This window comes from Micrasema longulum, unplaced genomic scaffold (assembly GCF_059751315.1).
Source record: "Micrasema longulum isolate JH-2025_06_02 unplaced genomic scaffold, ASM5975131v1 h1tg000054l, whole genome shotgun sequence".
NCBI classification, from domain to species: Eukaryota; Metazoa; Arthropoda; class Insecta; order Trichoptera; family Brachycentridae; genus Micrasema; species Micrasema longulum.
The window spans coordinates 701,596-724,192 of NW_028277261.1; the positions used below are offsets into that span (position 1 = coordinate 701,596).

The 22,597-nt window shown below is 31.6% G+C and overlaps 1 protein-coding gene across 1 annotated transcript in view; it reads left to right on the plus strand.

Moving 5' to 3' along the window:
• Window positions 1–5,485: 5,485 nt before the first annotated feature.
• LOC148285161 (A-type potassium channel modulatory protein DPP6-like) overlaps window positions 5,486–22,597 on the plus strand; it is a gene marked incomplete at its 3' end in the record, with an annotated part of 127,218 nt that continues 110,106 nt past the window's right edge. Inside the window, exon 1 of the mRNA XM_088229449.1 lies at window positions 5,486–5,752. The remainder of the gene's footprint in view (window positions 5,753–22,597) is intronic.

Sequence of the window (22,597 nt, forward strand, 5' to 3'; positions counted from 1 at the left end):
TTACAATTACTCAATCTGTATCTAAGTAATTTGATCACTTATTTGACTAAAAAATGTGAAATATCTACGAACTTTTTTTGAAAATGTTTTTTTAAATGCCTTGCTATTAGAAGATGTGTAATTTTCTACAGTATTCTAATAGTTCAATAAATACACTACCTATCCCTGCTTTTGGAATTGGCCTAAAACGTTTATTTATTTTTTTATGATAATTAAGGTCGGCTATGTGAACATTGCTAAACTTTAAATGTTTTTCCCACAAAATGGAAATTTTGAGTTATTTCTTTTTTTGAATAAGAATTTATGAATTACAATATTAATACATTATAAAGAAAACAAAGTATTAAAATATATTTTATCCCAATAAACTATTCAATAATACAACAATGTTTGATTATGTCCAAATGCTGGCAAACTGGCTGGATGAAATCCAGCCAGTTTGCCAGCAAACATTGTTGAATTTCTACCTGGTAAAAGAAGAAGTATAAAAATTGGAAAATTGTTTCCAGGCGTTGCCTAGTAGGTGATTTGGTTCAGCTGGATGAATCTCACCCACGTGATAAAGGTTTCAGCTCTTTTACTTCACAAAAGTCAACAGATGGAAGAGTTAAGGAAATGTGGATGTTCAAACATGGGCAGAATGGTGAATGTGTTACACAGTGTGTCAAGTGGCCACTTAAACCAGCCAATGACAGGTCATAAGCCCTGTAAATGCCTAGACTTCCATATTCCCTTCTCAAAAACTTGTTCCCCTCTGTTGAAATAAATTTAAATATTCAATAATAGTTTGTCATCGGGTGCTCAGATGTTAGTTTTAATTAATAATCAAATAAAAAGAGTACATATATAATACTGTATACGTATAAAATAATGAACATAAAATAAATTAAAATAATGAACAGATAAAAATAGTTTAAAGAAATATTTTTTTTAAAGTAACAAAATAGAGTAAAATTATGCAATTAAAATTAAAGAATAGCAATTTACTAGAATATACTTTAAATATAAGAAAAAAAATAAACACATATATAAATAGCGTGTGCTCATAAATGTAATCAAAACAAGATAAAAAATAAAACACAGTAAATCGAAAATTTCAATTCATATCTACAGAAAAAATAAAAATAATAAGAAAATTAAAAGTACCTACCAATTAAAATTAAGATTTAAAAAATGCAAATAAAATAAGAAAGAAATAAAAGAAAAGGTTAACCAATCGAAAAGGTTAGTGTGTGAGAGAGGGTGCGAAAAATTGTATGTTTATTATTGCACAAGTGTCAAAAAGATATAAAATATGAAAAATTAGGTATAAAATAAGATTTTATCAATATAAAATGGAGAAACTATTAAGTATAAGAGAAAAATGAGTGTTTTAAATGTTAATGTATTACAATCAATGGGATTAATAAGGGGAAAGTTCAAGTTATACTCACAAGCTAAACGTATAAGTGGAGAGTTCTGGGCATATACTAACGTACGACCTGCTGGCACATGAAATAGAGAGCCCGACTCGTGGCGGGTGCGGTAGCCGGGCATTTAATGATAACTCCGACAGTCGGGCTATCCAGGCGTCCACTAAGTATGTCATGAAGGACCCCCATGTCAAATAGTAGACGGCGATCTTATAAACTAAGCAAGTGGTGCTTTTTGCAGGAAGACATATAACTTAGATCGGTATAGCCGCATCTCCAGTTAAGATGTCCAAGAAATGTCCATTGAATTTTCTCGAACCTTTCTCTATGAGTGACATATTGTGGAGACCAAACAGAAGAGGCCGAGCAAACTGCGAACATATCCAAATTAGACTATTTTAATACACGCGATATTTTTATTGTGAAGAATGTTATAAAGAAGTGAGAGAGATTGGAAGATTATGCATTGGTTAAAACGAAGGCACTTGCGTTCGGTGCGAATTTTCCCGTGCAGTGAATGAATAAAAATATGACAAAAAAGGTAGGTAATCGACTGTTTCGGTCACGACTACCGCTAAATGAGAAGAATTACAAAAAAGTATTTTGAGAATCCCAGAGGACATAATTAGTATTTTTATTGCGACGCAGAATCAAATATTTACAGTTCACGATCGTAAACCATGGAATGCTTTAATTTTACTTTATACCAAGCAATGGCGGGCGAATATGGTCACTGCTAGAAACTCATTGCTACAATCAAGTAGTTTCTCTAAGAAATAAATTATACGAGGACCGCTTAAGGGAGCTTTGGTTAAGTTCACTGGAAGAGCGGAGGCAGCGTGGTGACTCGATTGAAACGTTCAAAATCTTAACTGAGCAATATAATGTACCTAAGTTGAAATCAATGTTCACTATGAATGAAAACCGCCATCTCAGAGGTCATCTATTGAAACTAAGCACTGCCTCCTTCTCATCCAACCCCGGGAAGAACTTCCTGACAAACCGAGTGGTGGAGAAATGGAATGGCCTTCCCGAGAAAGTGATTGGTGCTAGTTCAGTGAATGTTAACTAGATGCACACAACAATGTATAATGTTTACTAACCATGTACACTTGATATACACGCATGAGCTTAATAGCTGCTAGTGTATATAATATATAGATGTAATGTAAAAAATATTATTTTATTATTATTTGAAAAAATGGTGCTTAAAATCAGTTTTTTGTGTATAATTACGTCCCTGTAGATTTTATAGAAAAAAAATGTACTCAAGTCGGAGAAAATCAAATTTACTTAAAAATCGTAATAATTTTATTTTTTCGTACGGTCAATACTTTCCAAGATACACGTTTGAACATCAAATACATTTTATCAAAATAGCGGAAAAGCGGTATTTGCACTAACTTTTTACTCATTATTTGATAGTTGACCTTCCAAAAGTCATCATCATTATTCCATGCCCGCTACCCAGTTGAAGCATATGGTGTTCACAAAGATCCTCCAGGCATCTCGGTCGAATGCCAGCTTCTGTGCATCCTCACAAGTCAGGTTCGCATCTCGTAGTTGTGACATGAACTACCAACTTTATTAGCAGCGGAGGTCTAAGACGTCCAGAACTCGATGCCTTGTTAAGCAGGCTAACCTGAAGCAGCACAAATGTACACTGTTTAAAGTATTTGTAATACCTACCACCGGTATATTTATAAATTTCAATACTTTTATCAGAATGGATGTGAAATTACGTAATTTTACCAAAAGGCGCAGTAAAATACTCGTAATTTCACGAAAATGTTCGTAAATGACGGTAATTTTACCGTGGAACATGGAGACTATTTATTTGTTTTTTTTACTTAATTTATCTTACCAGGACGCATAGATTTAGCTTTAGTTAATTTTGTAAAAACTGTTTAGTGACATTAAGATGGCGTGATTTTTATAAATCGTTGTGGTATTTCAAACGCTCTCGTGGCCGTATTATCTCGCGTATTTACATACATAATACACGTCAAAAACTGTTTTCTGATGCCGCGAGAGCTTTTCAACAAACAAAACTAAACAAAAGACTCAGACAACCTTTACTAAAGATGCTAAACATATTATCAAAAACATTTATCATCAGCATCATTCCATGTCCGCTCCCTAGTTGGATAATTTGGTATCCACAAAGAGCCTCCATGCATCTATATTGGCTGCCAACTCCTGTGCGTCCTCCCAAGTCAGCTTCTCGTCCGGAAGTTCTGTAAATGGCCTAGCCAACCGTAGGCGATTATAATTAACAGTTTATATTCAGATTTATATTAACAGTAGAATATGAATTTAAAAAAATAAAAAATATTTTGTTAAATTAATGTAATCCGTATGGGTTTATAAATAAATTTCTAATGACAAAATAAAATACATAAACCAGATCAGATATTATCATTCTATCACTAATTTTAAGTAAATTCAATGTATAGATATTATATAAGAAGATTAAAGTTTTAAATTTTTAAAAATAACAAAAGTTTTAAAGAAATTATTTTAGTTTTTTATTGAGTACATTTAATTAGCAAAATAGTTGCAGATCTTCGGTTATTTCCGGATGCACTCGGAAACACTCGGATACCTATAAACCTAAAATGTAAAAAAATAAAATACTTCAGACAAATCAACCCAACTAGCAAAAGTTGTAATTTTGGCTACATGGTTATTTCACAAAACCAGGATTACACGAAGCTTTGCTGGTGAGTGACGACTTACTGGCACTAGTTTTCGCCGGCTGCGAATATGAGGAAAGCTCTGTTGCACTCTATGGTGTTCGCGCTAGTTCGGCGATTTCCGGAACGATTCGGCTTGCTGGCGGATTGCTCGATTGGACGCATGCGTGTGTCGCAGCGCCCGGACGTCGGCGTCGGAAAATTCCGTTCCGTGCCTGAAATCATTCATTTTAAATTAAATGAAACAGTTTTTAAAAAATCACTAGAAATTTGGTCAAATGCGATGATTGGGGGTAAATATTGTTTTTATTTATTTAAATAAATTATAATAAAAAAATAATGGTTAATTGTCATATTTTGTTTTTCTAATGGTGCAAAGAGAACTGCGTCCGTAAACTTATTTCTTATATCAATAATTTGTTACATGAACACATGTCGTTATTTCATTAATATTCACTATTAATAATTAAATACGCTCACAATAGAAATAAATATTTCGAAGAAAAAAAAACTATTTTAGCTATCATCGTTTTTCTTACGCCCAGGTGAAACTTATATTGCATAGAATACTGCACTAGAACATTATTCGTTAAGAAAAGACAAAACTATGAATTTCATGAAAATTATTATTTGAAAAACTTTTTCTTTTAAAAAAAAATGTTAAAAGGAATAACCCACTGAGCCTATATTTTGAGGCTTGTCAGCAGGTGGGATAGAGGGGATATGGCAGGAGGTAAAAAAATTACACCACACCACCCAGACCAAATGAGAAAAATTCTTTCTTGGATTTTTTTCTTACAACTGGCGGGAATTGAACCCAAAATAACATTGATATATCTATGGCTTGGATTTATAAGGGTCAACGACATAAATTGTAATATTACAGAAGATTAGTAAAATGACATAAATTGTAATATTATATTTAGCCATTTTGGGGCGTTACAATGAATTGTTTGACGTCATTGATAGTGATTAAAATAATCAAATATATAATGTTTTTATTTTTTATTTCATTGTAATTTATTAAAAAATAAAGACGAGTGATGCTTAATTTCACAAATTTTTAATAACCAGTGACCGGTTTCATCGCTTTTGCGACATCTCAGAGTTGTCAGGAAAGCGGTGAAACCGGTCACTGGTAATTTCGAATTTGTAGATTTAAGTGTCACTCGTCTTTTATTTCCATAATAATTCATTGAGAGAGCTTCATAAAAAAAATATACTCGCTAATTTGATGAAGACATGCCTGATAAAATATATATATTTTTTTTAAAAATTCGTGAATTTGCATAGGTGACGGAAGTATTGCACCCGGACCTGGGCCAAAAAGGAGTAAGCCCCTTATTTTTTACACTTTCCCTGGCAGTGAGCAAAGCCAGTATCAGGGCAGCACGCGACCGGGGAGGTATACTTCACCGTTCTTCCGTTCTGCATTCGCTTCACAATAAATCCGCCGTGTCAAACCCCGAACAATATCCGAACAATAAAAAGGACTAATTACCTCCCCGCATTCCTGCCCGCCGGGCAGTTGTATCGATTCTGGATCGGGCGTAATAACTTTCGGCCCGTGCTCAAAATTTGTGTTTATGAGAAGTTTGCCGCATTTTCGATTTAAAATGTAAAAATATGTTGCCATGCTAACTCGTAAGTACCTACTTTTTATTCATTGTTATCAAAAAGTATTTTTGCGTTAATAATTTTAAAAAACATTTATTTTATTTATATGATCTACAAGTTGTTAAAAAAAAAAATTATTCAAAATACAAATTAAATTCGTGTCTCGTAAATGATACCATAAAAAAATAATAGGGGTTTGTACCAAATAATATTATTTTAAATCCAAGTTGAGGTATTTATTTTCACTTCTTTTTAATATTTTCCCATGAAAAATTGTATTTAATTAAATGTTCTATCATTGAATTCGTATTTTGATTTCTCAAAGGTTTTTAATAAATTTTAAATATTTTTAAAAAAATGAATTGAACAAATTAATTACTAATTGTGTTTTTTGAGAATATACGACAATTTCAAATATCGTTTTTATTTATTTTGATGTACTACAATTAAGGTGAATTTCTGTTTAAATACTTTTTATATTTTTCTATTTATTCACGGTACTTTATTTCACATTGATACATAATTCACAACTCCACGGGGCCAAAGTCCCATGTTGAGTTAGGATAATTAATTTTAATATAATGTTTTTGTTTTTAATACTGTTCCTCTCCAAAAAAAGTTCAGTGCCACGGGAAATTGTATTAAAAAATATTTTTTTTACACGCTGTAAAAATTATAAGATTTTAATTGTACGGCGAAGGATCTTAAAAACGTACGAAAAAATTAATAACAATGATCTTAATTAAAATGAACTATTTTAAACGACGTCACTAGTTCTTCCGAATCAACCAATGATAGAGTTTTGTGATAAATTTCCAGTTTACGGGAAGCCAAATCACCAATCAGCAGAACTCACCAAAGAGAGCTTGTGACGTCACTCGTGGAGTAATTTCAGTCACAAAACTTTAAAAAATCATCGCGCTAATTCGTAACATTAAAATATTTTAGTTTAGTTTGATAGTCCATTAACATATATATATTTTTATCACTGAACTTCCTCATTATCAATCAATAGAATTTACATAATAAAAAATATTGAATAATGTATTTTTTTATTTGTCTTACCTAGTTGTTTTTTTAAATTTTGTTCGTTTATTTTTATTTTTAATTGATTTACCTTTAATTTTATTGGACAGGCTATTAATGATCTTTATGCCTAAATATATGTTCTTTTGCTGAATCAGTTCAGTACAGTGGTCGGCAAACCGCGGCCGCGAGCCGTGTGTGCCTCTTTAGCCACTCGAGTGCGGCTCGCACAGCCCAAGTTTCACTCTTCGCTTATTTTGTCAACACCAAGAAAGAACTTGAAGGATTATTGCCACTGAAAAGTCAAACGCGTGGCGGGATATTGCAAACCCTGTCATTAAATGTTTATGACCACCAAAAAATAATTAAAAAATACTAAAATAATGAAAAAACTTAAAGTTTTGAATTCTTGAAGGTCGAATTTTGGAAAAATCTACTAAAGTATAATAATTTACATATCTCCCAAACTATATATTTTAGTTAGGGAAAGTAAGATCCAATAATTAGCAAATCACCTCCTCTATGTGCGAATTTCCTATGGCGGGTTCAGTTCCAATCACCTTGTAGATTTATATGTATTTTATTCTTTTATTCAGGAAACATACAGTACAGATAGTTTTATATTTTACACAGTTAGACTTAACTCTAGTAAACCGGTGAAGTTTTCGTATTATATAGTAATTATATGTAAGGTTATCAATGAAAGTACAAAAAAAGAGAAGGAAAAAAAACATAAATGGAAGTTGTTTAAAAATTAAAATTAAAGTAAAAAATGTCATTTGAAAGTTTGTAGTTAGTATTTAAACATTAAATAATATTAAAAATGAAAAAAATACATTTGTAAAATTAATTAATTTAATTTAATTTAAATTTGTTTATTCAGAAAAACAACAGCAATACAAAAAAATATACACAACATTGTAAAAAAAATAAAAAAATAAAGCCAAATCAGTTTTTCACATAAATACAATTATAAAAATCCAGTTCAGTTAGATATTAGTTCGTAGAAGTGCATGTGTGCGAGTTTTTTTTGTGTGAGGATGCGTGTGTAAAAAAGTGGAGTGTGGTTTTGGTAGGTATGTGAATATGTGTGTGATTGTATATGGGTGTGAGGGTAGGTTTATGGACAGGGTGAGTGTGTGTTTGATATGAGTGATTCATATAAATAAATCAGATAAATAATTCAATTTGAGGAATCTCACCCGCATAAATAAAGGTTTCAGCTCTTTAACTTCACAAACATCAACAGATGAAAGAATTGAAGGAATATAGATGTTCAAATCTGGGCAGAATGATGAATGTTACACAGTGTGTAAAGTGGCCCCTAAACCAGTCATTGACAGGTCATAAGCCCTGTAGATGCCTAGACTTCAATATTACCTTCTCTTAAATGTTCTTCATCTCTGTTGTAGTACGTTAATATAAACAGCTCCCCAGGGAGTTGAATCTAGTCCTTGTCTACAAAAATTTGGACAAACTCAAAATATTGTTGTTAAATTTATAATGTAAAAATATTTTTTAAAAGGTAAGAATTATGCACCTTTAGAGAATATGCTGTGGCTGGTAATTTTGATAAATTCGATGAATAATTAAATATTGTTTTTTTGTCACTCTCTCGCTAATACCTCCCTGAAACTGTGCGAAAAAGACTACTATTTGTTGGACTGATTATGCTTAGCTAAAAACGACACAATCGACGTTTTGCTGTCCCGTTTTGCGCACCCCAAAACTGAAACCAAATGGCTGTTTTTTTAGGAAAGAAAATCAGAATAAAACTTATTATGTCGGTAACTTTTGCGTTTTTCAAAAATAGGTATCCAATGGTAATTAACTATAGTATGTTAAAATAAAACTGCTTTAATGCTCGTAATCCAGGAAGACAATATTGGAATACTTTTGTATGGAGAAAAGACAGACCTCGTTTCCTCTTAATAATGCGGAACTTAGGAAAGTCTCAGCTGTTTACTTTCTTGTATTGTTTGAAACCAATTTTCGCTTTAATAACACTGAAATAAATTAGTTTATCAACTGTATAAATCTAATTTAGTTGGATCGATGTTCATTTCCTAAGTCAAACAAAAGGATATTGCTTCTCCGCTTAAAGCTACATTTCCCTCTGCCTTAAAAACTTTATCTATTCATGTTTATGTAGATAAATATTATCAGAGCATCGAAGAACTAAAATAAAATACTAAAATGCCTAAATAGGGTATTTTCACATGTTGGGAATAACGTTAAAAATATAATATATATTTAGAGCGGATTTTTACGATTCTAATGATATAACTATCAATGTATTCAAAATGAGTTTTCATGATTTAAAAAAAAAAAAAATCTAAATTTTGAAATATTAACAGCTCCCCAGGGACCTGAATCCAGTCCTTGTCTACAAAAATTTGGACCAACTCAAAATATTGTTGATAAATCCACCTGATCCATGAAGAAGTATAGAAATTTAAAAAAAATAAAAAATTACAGGCGTTGCCTAGTATGTAGGTGAAATAATTAAATTAGATGAATCTCATCCGCATGAATAAAGATTTCAGCTCTTTAACTTCATAAACATCAACAGATGAGAGAATTGAAGGAATGTAGATGTTCAAATATGGGCAGAATGGTAAATGTTACCCAGTGTGTAAAGTGTCCACTTAAACCAGCCAATGACAAGTCATATTTATTTATAAAAGTATTGCATAAATAAGTACATATTTAATACCAGAGAATCTATATAAACGTGGTGAATGACACCCTTTATAAAAAAAAACAACTATAAAGTAATATGTGAATAAAGTAATCGTTTCTTAATCTACACATATTTTTCAAAAAAATCTCTCGCTACAATATTTATAGGTGCAGTTATTTTTATTTTAAAATTTGATTTACATTTTGAGTCCTTTATATTTGGCATTAAATATTTAAGCCCTGTAGATGCCTAGTCTTTTATATTACCTTCTCTAAAATGTTCTTCATCTCTGTTGTAGTGTGTTAACATATAATATCATATTAATTTTGTGCCTGTCATGTAAAAGAGAATCTGAAAAGAAATCTAGTGTAAATAATTAAAAAAAAAAAAATAATAATTATGTTTTTATTTATATCAGTTTTTGTCTCGCAACTCCGGTAGAATTTTAATTGACACTTTGTATCAAAGTTATTAAATGTAGAGCATTTTTGAGAAAATAATCTCCAGAAAAAAATTACATAAAAAATTCGCCATTCTACTCCGGGTTTTCATTTAGATTATATTTTTTTATCCGGAAGAATAAGTTGCCACTGTTTACTTTGTAATCTATTTTTTGGTTGGAATGTATTTTAGGATAACCCAGACCAGAGGTTCCTAAAAGGTTTTTTGGGGGTTCCGTAGAACGGTCACAGAAGTTCCTAGAGAAAACCATAAATGGACATTTATAGAACCTCAAAATACCCTTAAAATAATATTTCCCAGATGAGTTACAGGACATCGACTGGGTTCAGAATGAGGAATTCCACTGTTTTCTATTTTTTTTTCTATTAGCGTAATATTCAACTAAGCAAAAAAATTTTTTTTTTGTGCGTTATTTACAAAGATATGAGTATTTAAAGTTACATTTATCAAATACCGCGCCAAATGACCGTAATCAGTTTGTCACTTTTCAGTAGTGACGTCATGAAACGGTTGGCGTTCTTACTTTCACTGACCTGACAAGAATCTATGGAATATTGCTTTGATTACTTCATTTAGTTGATCGTAATTTGCTCATTTCTATGTTATGGTTGTTTTTACGAACGTTTCAATTTAGAAAAACCTAGAAAGTTGACATTATCTCTGGTTGAAATGTCAAATTATACAAATTATGCTCTTTTTTCTATGGTCAAAACGTTCTTTACAAGGGGCGGGGGCTTTAAAGCGGAAAACGAAAATACTACACGCAGATATAAAGAGTGACGTCATTATTTACGATTTTAAAATGAAGACTATTTTTAACATTTTTTATTTATTTTTGCGTGCGTTTTTGAGATATTTCATCCTACTACAAATTTTTTTAATATTCACGTGTACACAAAAAAAAATTAATTCCGGGTTGGGCTGGAATTCCTCATTCTTTCGCAAATCAGATCAATCCATCCACCTGTTGGAGTATGAGCATTTGATCGATATTCAGGATTTGTCCTATCTAAATAAAAAAAACGAATTAGCTGATTCAAACTTGAATGACTTTGGGATTGGACTTAAATATGGATTACATTCAAACAGTCGTTGAGAAGGCTGTCATGGTTTGGCTTCAGTCTGCTCCGGAATATCTAAGGGAACTATGCATTCCAGATGAACTAGCTGACAGGCGTCTCACGCTTAGATCAGCTACGTCTACGGCGAGAGAAAAAGTTATTATACCTCTGCGCAAACAGCGCAGTAAATTCAGTGAACGCGCATTTGCAATCGCAGGCTCTATATCATGGAATGCTCCCCTAGCAGAGGTGCGAGGCTGTGAGAGTGAAGTGATGTTTCGGAAAAACTTAAAACCCGCTTATTCTCTAAATACGATTAACGAATTATTTGCAAAAGCCACTTATGCTAATGATCTGGTGTTTATTCATTTTATATTTTTTATTCTTTTGTATGCTGACATACATACATGTATATATACTCGTATTTTTCTTGTTTTTTTAATTGTTCTTTTTATACCCGTGTTTTAATATTGTTTTTAAATTTTTGTTTATCTAACTAACTCATTATTTTGTATATTTTATATTGTAAAAGGCACTTATGCCGCATAATAAATAAAACAAATATTTGAATAAATCCGTAGCATGTGCTAAAAAAATAAATTCTTTTAATTAAATTGCAAATTTAAAAGCTTCAATTAAATTTATTTATCTAAAGAATCGCTATGTAAAGCGCCCTTGAGGTATTATATCAGGAAAATAGCGCTATATAAGTTATCCATTATAACAATAACATATCGACTTACCGATTTGAGACTGATTTTTTTGCCTGTACTAAAAACAAGTTCAGAACTAGAGCAGCTCCAGCTCTCCTTATTCAATAGGGTATTTATTATCAATTGGGAGGAATATGAGATTTAAAAATCTATACATGTAAAGTATTTTTTAAAGACTTTTTTAATCTTATTGAAAAACGCAACATGTTTGGAATCAGTTGTAACGTCAAGATTTGTGACAAGGTCCTAAACAAATTTGAATGGTCAGGAACAAATAAACATGAATCGTGACGTATTAGAGGCGTGGCTAATGTAATGACTGTTTTTGCGAGAATTCAAAATTACAAATTTAAAAATATTTTTTATGCTACTAATAATTAACAAAAATATTTTTTTTTGCTGGACATTATTTCATAGACATTTATTACTTTAAAAAAGACATTTTATCATATTTTAGTGCTCTCATAAGCAGAACTTTGAAAAAATGACATTCTACTCGTAAAATACGTGCAGATTTTCAATTCAAAATACAGTCATTCTTTTAAAGTCAAATATTACAACATGCAAACAATGAGGTGTCGCGGGTCTTAAAAATATCATTTTTCTCAATTTACTTTTTGGCTGTCTAGATGGGGTACCGCCAAAAAGAAGTAGATCAGCGAAAGTTACATAGCCGAAAAAATTGGGATTCGCTGACCTAGACAAAGAAAACCTTTATTTTCCCAAAAACAATGTCAACTTTGTAAACATCCGTATAAAAGCCAAATAGACGTATTTTCGAATGCTGGGACCGTATTTTCTCAAAAAACATCACAATTTTCCGAGATAGAATTACAAAGCGACATTCAAAAATGATGTGTAAGAAGCATTGTTTTTTTTTTTTTTTTCTATTTTTATTATTAATAAAACATATAAAACATAAAGTACATATAATACTCCCAGGAGTTATTAAAAAAAAACTCCTTTAAGACCGTACATAAAAATAATATTTTTTTATGACAATACATAATATCAGACATAGTCAATACATCCGAAATAGTAAGAAAACATATTATAAAAAACATAGAATTAAGAATAGTCCAGAAGGAGCGTAGAATCATATTTAAATACATCGGACTGTGCCCGAAAATCCCCCCACTTTCGCCGCGCGCATTCGTGAAGTCGCCGTGTAATGCTGCCAGATGGGAACAAATATAATTATAACACAAATGCAAGGTAAAAAAAGCAATTTGTTAATTTCTCTTAAATTTTATTGTACACGTGGAAACATTGATTGACACAACAGAGTAGATAAGTAAAGGGTCATTTAATAAGAATAATTGAATTAATGAACTTTAAACTTAAAATATAAAACAAATTTTATTTGGCATATCGGGTTGTGGTCCCGTGGCTAGTGTCTCGGACTCACGGATCGAAGGTCCGTGGTTCGAATCCCACTCTACCCCAACTTGGTTCCCATTTTCTAATAGTGAGTTATTTACAACTCGTTGAAAATGGCCCTCAAAATTAAATATTTGCGTAAATTAAAGGAACGCAAATATTTCTTTTCATAAAAAAAAACGATTTTTTTAATCATGTTAAATAATATTTGATGTTTTAAAGATAATGTCGGTCAAATTTCCACCACAGAGTTGTTTAATCCGAGGTCAAATTTTCATCAGTTCTCTCATTAGATGAGCAAAGTAGGGTAAAAAAATTACTACCCTGGCAACATTAACGAAATTTCCATTTTGTTTTCTTCGACAATCTGACAGATGGAAAAATAATTCAACATTTAAGTAATGCATTTGCCGCTTACATATTAATTTACTAATTACACATGAAATGTGATCCCATCCTGTTTCCTTAAGACCCTAGCAGTATTTCTACACTTTAAATAAAACGTAAGTAAAACGAGGCTTGCACAGAGACATGCATATTTTATAGGCCCAAAAATTTTTAATTCTTTTTTCATTGATAACTTTCAAAATTTTCCTTCTTTTTAAAAACACGCACTATCCTGGATTCAAACTAAAGATATGAACTCTTTTTTCCCATGATATAATTTGTTGACCTTAATAAGGAATATTTTTTTTTTACAATATTTTTTATTATCTTTTTTAATTACTATAAAAAGAAAAACAAAAAATCTTTTACAGAATATTACATTTTCTCTTTCTTATGTTACACAAAAATATTATAACTGTCCATTATTTATTATAGGAGCAAAAATTCATTAACATTTTCTTGTATACCCACGAACAGGCCATGCCTTTGTGGGATTTTTTCGTTTACTGTTTTTACTATTAATATGTATTTCATTGCTATGAAATTATGCTTTATTTTTTTAATACTCTGTTTTACCTCTTATGTATGTTGTAAAAAAACAAAATAATTTAAATAATAAAATACAAAATGGCTTAATGACCCAATAAATTATTCTGTCATTAATAAAAGTCTTTTTTGAAATTTGGATATTGAACAGCAAAAGACATCAATAGAGCGAAATTCATTGCCAAGTTTATGAAGTCCCTAAATAGGCGAGTGTATATAATAATTACTACTAGATTTGTTTATATTAAATAGCGTTTGGTTAGTCTGACGGGTCCGAGCTAAAGGTTAATTAGAAATGGGAATCAAGTCGGGGTAGAGTGGGATTCGAACCACGGACCTTTGAGCTGTGAGTCCGAGACACCTGTCCACGGGACCACAACCCGACTTGATCGTGCCTATTCACTTCTCTGCATTCTTGGAACTCCAACACCTATCGAGGTAGCTATTCTGTCGTGCAATAGCTAAACCGTCATAACTAGAAACATCAGCTTTCGAGAACAACCCCAAAAACTTTTCAAACGTACATCGCAATTATATTGATAAAAACTTTACTTAAATTTCATCGTAAGGCTGTGATGATAACGATAATTGAGAGAAAAGCGTCATATGATCCTTATTTTTTTCCAAATTCGCAACAGCTACTGCAGGCAAAAAGTTACAAAGCCTAGTTAAAATTGAAACTTTGACTTTTAGTAATTACGAGCTGAACCCGGCAACGCTTTGCCATTGCTAGATTTGAATTTAAGTAGGTACCTATATACTTGTTTATGCTTGAATCCCAAACTTTGAATTCTTAATTTTCAAATTTATTTTTGAATTCTTTTTGCAAATGTCAAACTCCACCCTTCTCACCAACAGGGGTGCACCGTATTTAGGAATGCGATTTTCAAAAATGCGAATGTCAGTTGATATTATTTTAATATTACAAAACATCTAGTAAAAAGAAATAAATGGGTAGAAATTTTGGAAGGAATTTAAGGAAATAATCTGATTGGGATTTTAAAAAAAATGTTTGTAAACATTCAAAAACAAACTTTTTTTATTCTGTAAAAGATAATACCTTCCTATTTTTTTTACTATATGCATTCTCGTCGAATGTAAACTTGGTGATAGATAAAAAAAACATTTGTGCTTCTTACCTTTTTCTACTTGATACATTGATGATTTTAATAGCTATGACCATGCTTGTGACAAAGATCTACATTTCGCTGAAAACTGCACGTAAGCCAATGACAAATCATAAGCCTAGACTTCTATATTCCCTTTTCTAAGGCATTCTCCATCCCCGTTGTAATTTGTTATTCTCAATGACTCCCGAGGGGGTGAAATCCTGTCTTTTGTCTACAAACATTTGGACAAACTCAAATATTGTAATAAAACAATTTTTATGTCGAAGCTTGCCAATTTGTGGGTGGATGGTTTCTGCATAACATGGTCCTATCAACTTTCTGAGAGTAAGCATGAAGTGCCCATCGCCTTAAAAATATCAAATTGAATTATTAAATTACTAGGCACATTGTTGTAAAAATTTTCCCAAGGTTGATGGCTACACTTACACATTTGGTTGTCGAGTCGTGTATGCTCCAAATCGTTCTTTTTGGCTCATATTTAAGGTTTAATAGTTTCCTTAACAAATAGCATGTCGTTTGTCGTCGCTCAGTTGCCGTATATTCTTCCCCCACACACACGCACCCTACAACACACATTCTCACTATATAGGTACAATATTATGTGCCCATACACAGTAAATCAATCCACCCGCAAAATGTTTTAAGGCGAAAATTCTCAATTGAACGCTTTAGGGAAGTGAATGTATTGAATAATCTATTTAGTAACCGAATCGTCGAATTAATTTATTCGATCCACGTTAAAAGGGCACTAGTCACACTTTTGGTGATTTCGACATTTTTACGCAAGATTATTTTTAAAATATATATCTCGTAGTCCTCATTCAATATCTAAAAAAAAGTCTCTAATATATGTGTATATTTTTTTAAATTTTAAATTTTATTTAATAGTTTATACATACATTGTTACAAAATGGCACAAAAAACACTCTGGCAAATTCTGCATGTACTAGGAGTAGGCTCAGTATATGAAGGGTCGGCAAGCCAGAAATATTAGTATGCCTAATGTTGCAATCGGTTCCTATATGGGCAAATGCATGTTCTAAGAAACCGATTTGTTGCGGCACATATGGTTTTCGAATATGTTTCCTATAAATAAAAATAATATTGAAGAAATAGAAAAACAGTTATAGCCCAAAAGAGAAGAAAAGAAAAAAAAAAGTACAGTTAACATTGAATGTAAAAATAAAATTAAATATATAAATATATACACATACACGCATACATGCTACATACATAAATATACATACATATACATATATTTACACACATTGTAACGGTCAGTGTAGGTTGAAATAAATTATTTGGTCCCAGATGGGCGACATAATAGAGATAGGTTATCAAAAATCCTAAGGCAAATTTTTAAGATTAAGAAGAATAATACAGATAACCAAATAAAGTACCTACAAACAACTTACCATTCACCAGTTTCGCTCAATCGGCGAGAACATGAGAATTCTCAAAAATAATAAGATTATGTTGTAAAAATTTAATTTTATGAATGGAATCAAAAACGTTATATATAAAATACCTTACTGTAAAATGGAACAAATATGACTTAAAGATCTGGATTTTATGAAATAAACAACTCGTTAGTGAAATACAAAATTTTAATAAAAGAAGCAATTCTCTACAAATGTACCAAGATTAGTTAATATAAATATTCTAAATTCTGCCTAGCTAATATGAGTAAGTGGTTGACAGTAAATTTATCTAAGAAAAAAATATTCGTAACAATAATAATGACTAGTGAAATAGATTTTTGATTGTTTTCTTCTCGAGATGATATGAAATAATGTTGATTTTACAAAATAAAATCTGCAGATGGGACTCGATATGCGATGTCTTCGGTTGATGTATTTTTACTCGTGGTTGGCTCAGTTGATGATTTCCCAGAAGATTATTTGTCGACATTTTAATTCAGTAAATGATCGTCTGCTTCCTTGTATTTGTAAATTTGTGTCTCATGATCTTGAAGAAAACTTTTAAATCCGACACCGACTTTTCCAGGTATTTACGAATAAACTTCGTAATAATTAGTGATCCATTCGAATCATGGAGTAAATATACTACATCGTAAAATCTTTATCATCAGACACAGTTGATAAAAGGTGGAGTAAATAATATAGAATAAGGTGAAAAAATGGAAAAAGATAGAAAACGGTAGAAAAAGGTAAAAAAGGTAGAGAAAAAGGGAACCTGTATAAAATACAATCTCATTAGAACATGATATCTCTCTCTACAAGAATTTCGGTAATAAATTTAAAACAAATAGGCTTACGTTGCGTTGAACGTTCCCTTTCTTGAAGGACTACATTTTTGAAATGTGCGGTCGCCTCTCTTTGAGTCCTTGCGCGACAGTTGGACTGTTCGTCCCGAGTTTTCAAATGGAAAGGAATCTACTTCTAATGCACGGATATCGTATGGATGAGTTACTACCGCGGCCATCAGATGGCGCTTAATCAGGCAACTTAGAATTATAATCCCGTACTAAAATGCTTTCAAAATGGGGTACGTTGGGCTTGTTTTTTACAACGTTACAACATACATACATACATAATATATATGCACATGCAAAAATACAATAAAATTATAAATGATTCAATGGGATAGCATAATAATAATCTAACAAATAACTTGTTGAAAATTGTTACAGCGATTTTAGTTCCATGTTAAAAGAAAGAAGGCTAGTCCACTGACAAGTACCCTTTTAAGATGAAATTAGAATAAAACATATTATTTAATAATATTAATGTTTTCCGTTGATATTTCTTGATTATTCTCCATAGTTAATGATTATGATAAAATTATAAATAAACTTATCAATGAAGCTTCTTGGTTCAGTTTTGCTTTTTATTATTTGGTTTTCTGTCCTCTGTTAAAATACGTATTTGATCTTATTTCCGAAACATGTTAAAAATAATATAAAAGCTGTAAACGTTGTAAACAAATTCACCAGTCTTGAAGATTGAAGTTTATTCAGTCCATCGAGGAGAACCATTCGAGCATTGCCTTTTTTATATATATTATGTAGGTGCATATAATATGTATTTGTATGTTTGTTTTGAATCAATGTTCGCGTATTGTCAAACCTTGTTTTATTGTTGACATTAAATTGTATTTACTGCATTTTGTGGTTACCTACCGTACTCATATTGTATGGGACTCGTCGCACATTATTCATTCAGTGTGTATCAGTTCAATTTTTACATATAATGCTTTTTTTTCAAAATACGGTTTTGAAATGGAACATACTTTTAAATAATACAATTTATAACATTTCTTGATATAAATTTTAACAAAAAGGTTTCAAACTTTTTACCAAACTCTTTCTTGTACCATTTTTAGTATAATTACAAGCTAACATATTACAACAGAGATGAAGAACATTTAAGAGAAAGTAATATAGAAGTCTAGGCATCTACAGGGCTTATGGCCTGTCAATGGCTGCTGAGCTGTTTATATCAACATATTACAACAGAGATGAAGAAGATTTAAGAGATTTACAAAAATTTGAACAAACTCAAAATATTGTTGATAAATCCACCTGGTCCATGAAGAAGTATAGAAATTGAAAAAATAACATTTTCAGGCGTTGCCTAGTATGTAGGTGAAATAATTCAATCAGATTAATCTCACCCGCATAAATGAAGGTTTCAGCTCTTTAACTTCACAAGCATCAACAGATGAAAGAATGGAAGGAATATAGATGTTCAAATATGGGCAGAATGGTGAATGTTACTCAGTGCGTAAAGTGGCCACTTGCCATTGACAGGTCATAAGCCCTGTAGATGCCTAGACTTCTATATTACCTTATCTTAAATGTTCCTAATCTCTGTTGTAATATGATAATATAAACTAAGTTAATATAAAAAAGGAGTTGAATTCAGTCCTTGTCTACAAAAATTTGGACTACACGGTATCACCAAAAAAAAGAAACATAGTTATTATATTCTAAAATCTACACAATTTTCCACTATATGAAGTTCAGGATAGGGTGGGTCTCATGTGTTTTTAAAATTTAGATTAATATTAAGAATATAAAAGTTTTTTTCCTAACATATGAAAAATGATTTAAAGCCGCAGTTGTGTTTTGGGAAGAATTTGATCATATTACGTCTGAGATCACAATACCGAGAAAAAATGTAGAAAACTTATCTCTACTGTCTCGGTATGTACCGATGAAGACAGCGTTTGTAATTGACCCCCTGGGTTCGGAGGGCGTGTACTAATTTATGGGAATTCGTCACAATAGATCTATCCGCAGGTCGCAGTGACGTCATGAATTTATGTAGCACTGACTCCATTTCAAAGAATAAGAAAACTACTGGGTGCGGACAGGAGAATGATGACGTCAAAGAAAATCTACTCTTAGGTCAGCATTTGGTATAAGAAGAGGAAAACTAAAGAAAATCGAAGCTTAACTGACAGTGCACAACGCAGCTTTAGTCCCAACACTTATGTATGGAAGTGAACATGGAACTGGCAGAGGAAAGATGCAAGCCGAGTGAACGCGGTTAAAATGCGATCTGTTTCACTCGAATGGGTGGGAAATCAATTTATGACAGGGTTACAAATGATGAAATCAGGCGACAGTGTAAATCTGAGTCAAGTATAATTGATAAGATTAAGAAAGGGTATCTGAGATGGTTTGGTCATGTAGAACGAATGGACGACGAAAGAATAGTAAAACAAGTATATATGGGGAAAATGAACGGTAACGTGAGACAAGGACGACCAAGGAAGACGTGGCATGATCAGATGAACCAAAATCTTAAGTCTGGTCATGTCAAAAGCAGCCAGAACCGAAGAGCATGTGCGACAAGATGAATGAATGTGGAAGTAGCGAGGAATGTATGCCAGGATGGACGTGTGTGGCAATCCATTCTCTTTGCCTACCCCTACGAGGAAATGACGTGATGGTAGTAGTATTAGTAGTAGGGGAAAACTTGTCGAAATCCGGCGCTCCCCAAACACTACATTCGGAGATCGTGCTTTTCCCTTGCCGGCCCCTCTGCCTGGAACCGATTGCCTTCAAACTTACGAATCATCGACAGTCCCAGTCAGTTCAGATCCCAACTAAAATCTCACTTCTTTAAATCATCATACCCTCAATTTTAAATTAGAAAATATAATATGTCACTTTGGTTTAGTTTGAATGTAAGTTTAAGTATACAATTGTAAAGCGCCCTTGGGGTGATTTTTCACAAATGGCGGCATATAAATCAGCTTAGTATTATTATTATTTTTATTTTAATCATGATTAAAAAGAATAATGTCCTAGCTGGTTGTTCTCATAACCGATTTGTTTTGAAGTTCCTTCTCATCGCTAGTAAAAAACCACTATTTGTTAAGAATCGCGAGTTGATCGTGCGCGAAATGAGTGCTTACCAGAAATCTATATTTTATGGCGTATTACTTTCCCTTATATGTACGTGTATATATATTTTTTAAAGACTGAGAAACATCCTTAAAATTGAACAGTTTAATAAACCGTGTATTATTCCATTTTATAATCTTTACTACAATATGCCATTATTGGTTGGGGAGGTTCTTACATAAGTATCATACACTCAGTAAAAATAGTACAAAGATAAATAATTAAAGTGATTTAAAAAAAAAAAAAACATTCCCAACAAAATAATTACTTAAATTTTTTTATGTGTTCAATTAATTGACAGAATATATTAAAAAATCAATTTTACAAATCTATAAAGAGAATAAAAAAATCCACACATTAAGTTATTCACGTTGCTAAATCATACAGTCTCAAAAGGTTCCTCTCTAGCAAGCCTGTTTCAACCGGTTAATGTCAAATAAAGGCGTCACCCGGTCACCAGGAGATAACAGACAGATCTCTCATAATATGGACTCCAGAAATCAATTCAGAACACATAATATTGGAGTTTTACCTACCATTAAAACTCTTATTATGTTTCTATTGATTTCTGGAGTCCAGGTAACACCTACCTGGTGCATTATGAGCTTTATGAAAAAACAAAATTCATGGATGACCGGGATACCAAATTGGCGCGACCATAGATTAAGACATTGACCCAGGAATAGACGATACGAAACCACGCTTCTCTCAATATTATATTAATATGCCAAAATCTAATACTAAACATTTTGAAAAAAATGATGTATCTCAGGAAATGAATTTCTGTAACAATTTGCCTGATGAAATAAAAATTATCGATGTCTTTACAAAATTCAAACTAAAAGTAAAAACATTTGTTTATCAACCTCCTTAATTAATAATAATAATAATCAAAGTTCATTAACAAAAATAACAATAACTTCATCTATTATATAAACGCTTAGGTAATATATTTCTCTGGATCATGTCTAGTCTGCCTAACTAGGTACAACCTGTTTAAGGCAGACATTTTTATGCAAAAATAAACAATAAAATTACTACCTTCTTGTTAGTATACTAAACAGTTATACAGTATTAATTTATTAGGAATTTATTTTTAGTAAATTTTCCGATTTTTCTCGACCTAAATCCACAAACCATTTTTTTACAAATTTCTTAGATTGAATCCGGGTCATGGTTTTGCAATCTTAAATTAAATGTTGCTTTTTATTATTTAAATCTTATTTAAGTTTTTTATTTTAAAATTAAGGAAAGAGGTTTTTTTCGTTTTTTTTCAATGTTTTTTTTACAGTTCTTGAAGTTCTTCTGATAAGTGACTTGAAAACCTTATTTTATAATTTTCTTCACCATGTTATAGTATGCACGTGGGTGAATGTGTATGTGCGTGTGAGTGAATTTGTGTGTGCGTTTATATGTGTGGATATTTATACATGCGTGCGCACGCATGCGCATTTGCATGCATATGTATATGCACTTATTTATAAAAAAATATTTTTATTTCATTTATTTAACTTCATTTATTTTTTGAAATATACAGGTGTTCTTTAAACCCTGTCACATCCGAAACCACGATGATCGGTATGAGCAAGATGACATATTGGCACATTAAAATAAATTTTTAGAACGACTAAAATCTTAAAAAATAAAATATAGAAAAAAATCAGATGTTTGATTACTTCTGCAGGGGAGAAACGAGGAGTAAGGGGGGGGGGGAGGGTGTTACACTGTCAACCGCACGTCCGCGCTTCCCTCGCTTCTCCCCTGCAGAAATAAGCAACCATTTGTTTTTTTCTGGATATATTTTTTTGAATTATTCGTTCTAAATATTTTTTTAATATGCTAATATGTCTTCTTGCCTATACTGATCATTGTGGTTTCGGATGTGACAGGGTTAAAAGAACACCCTGTATGTGTATTTTATACTTAAATTATGAATATTGTAATCCCACAGCAAGCACAAGAGGTTGCTTCTTTTTTGGTGTGGTATTTCGTTTTTTTTTTTGTTTCTGTACTTCTGTTTATTATGTATATCTTTTTGTTAACATGTTACTTTTTTATTTTAATATTTTTTAAAGTTTTTTTTAAATCTGACCTTCTATCCTATTTG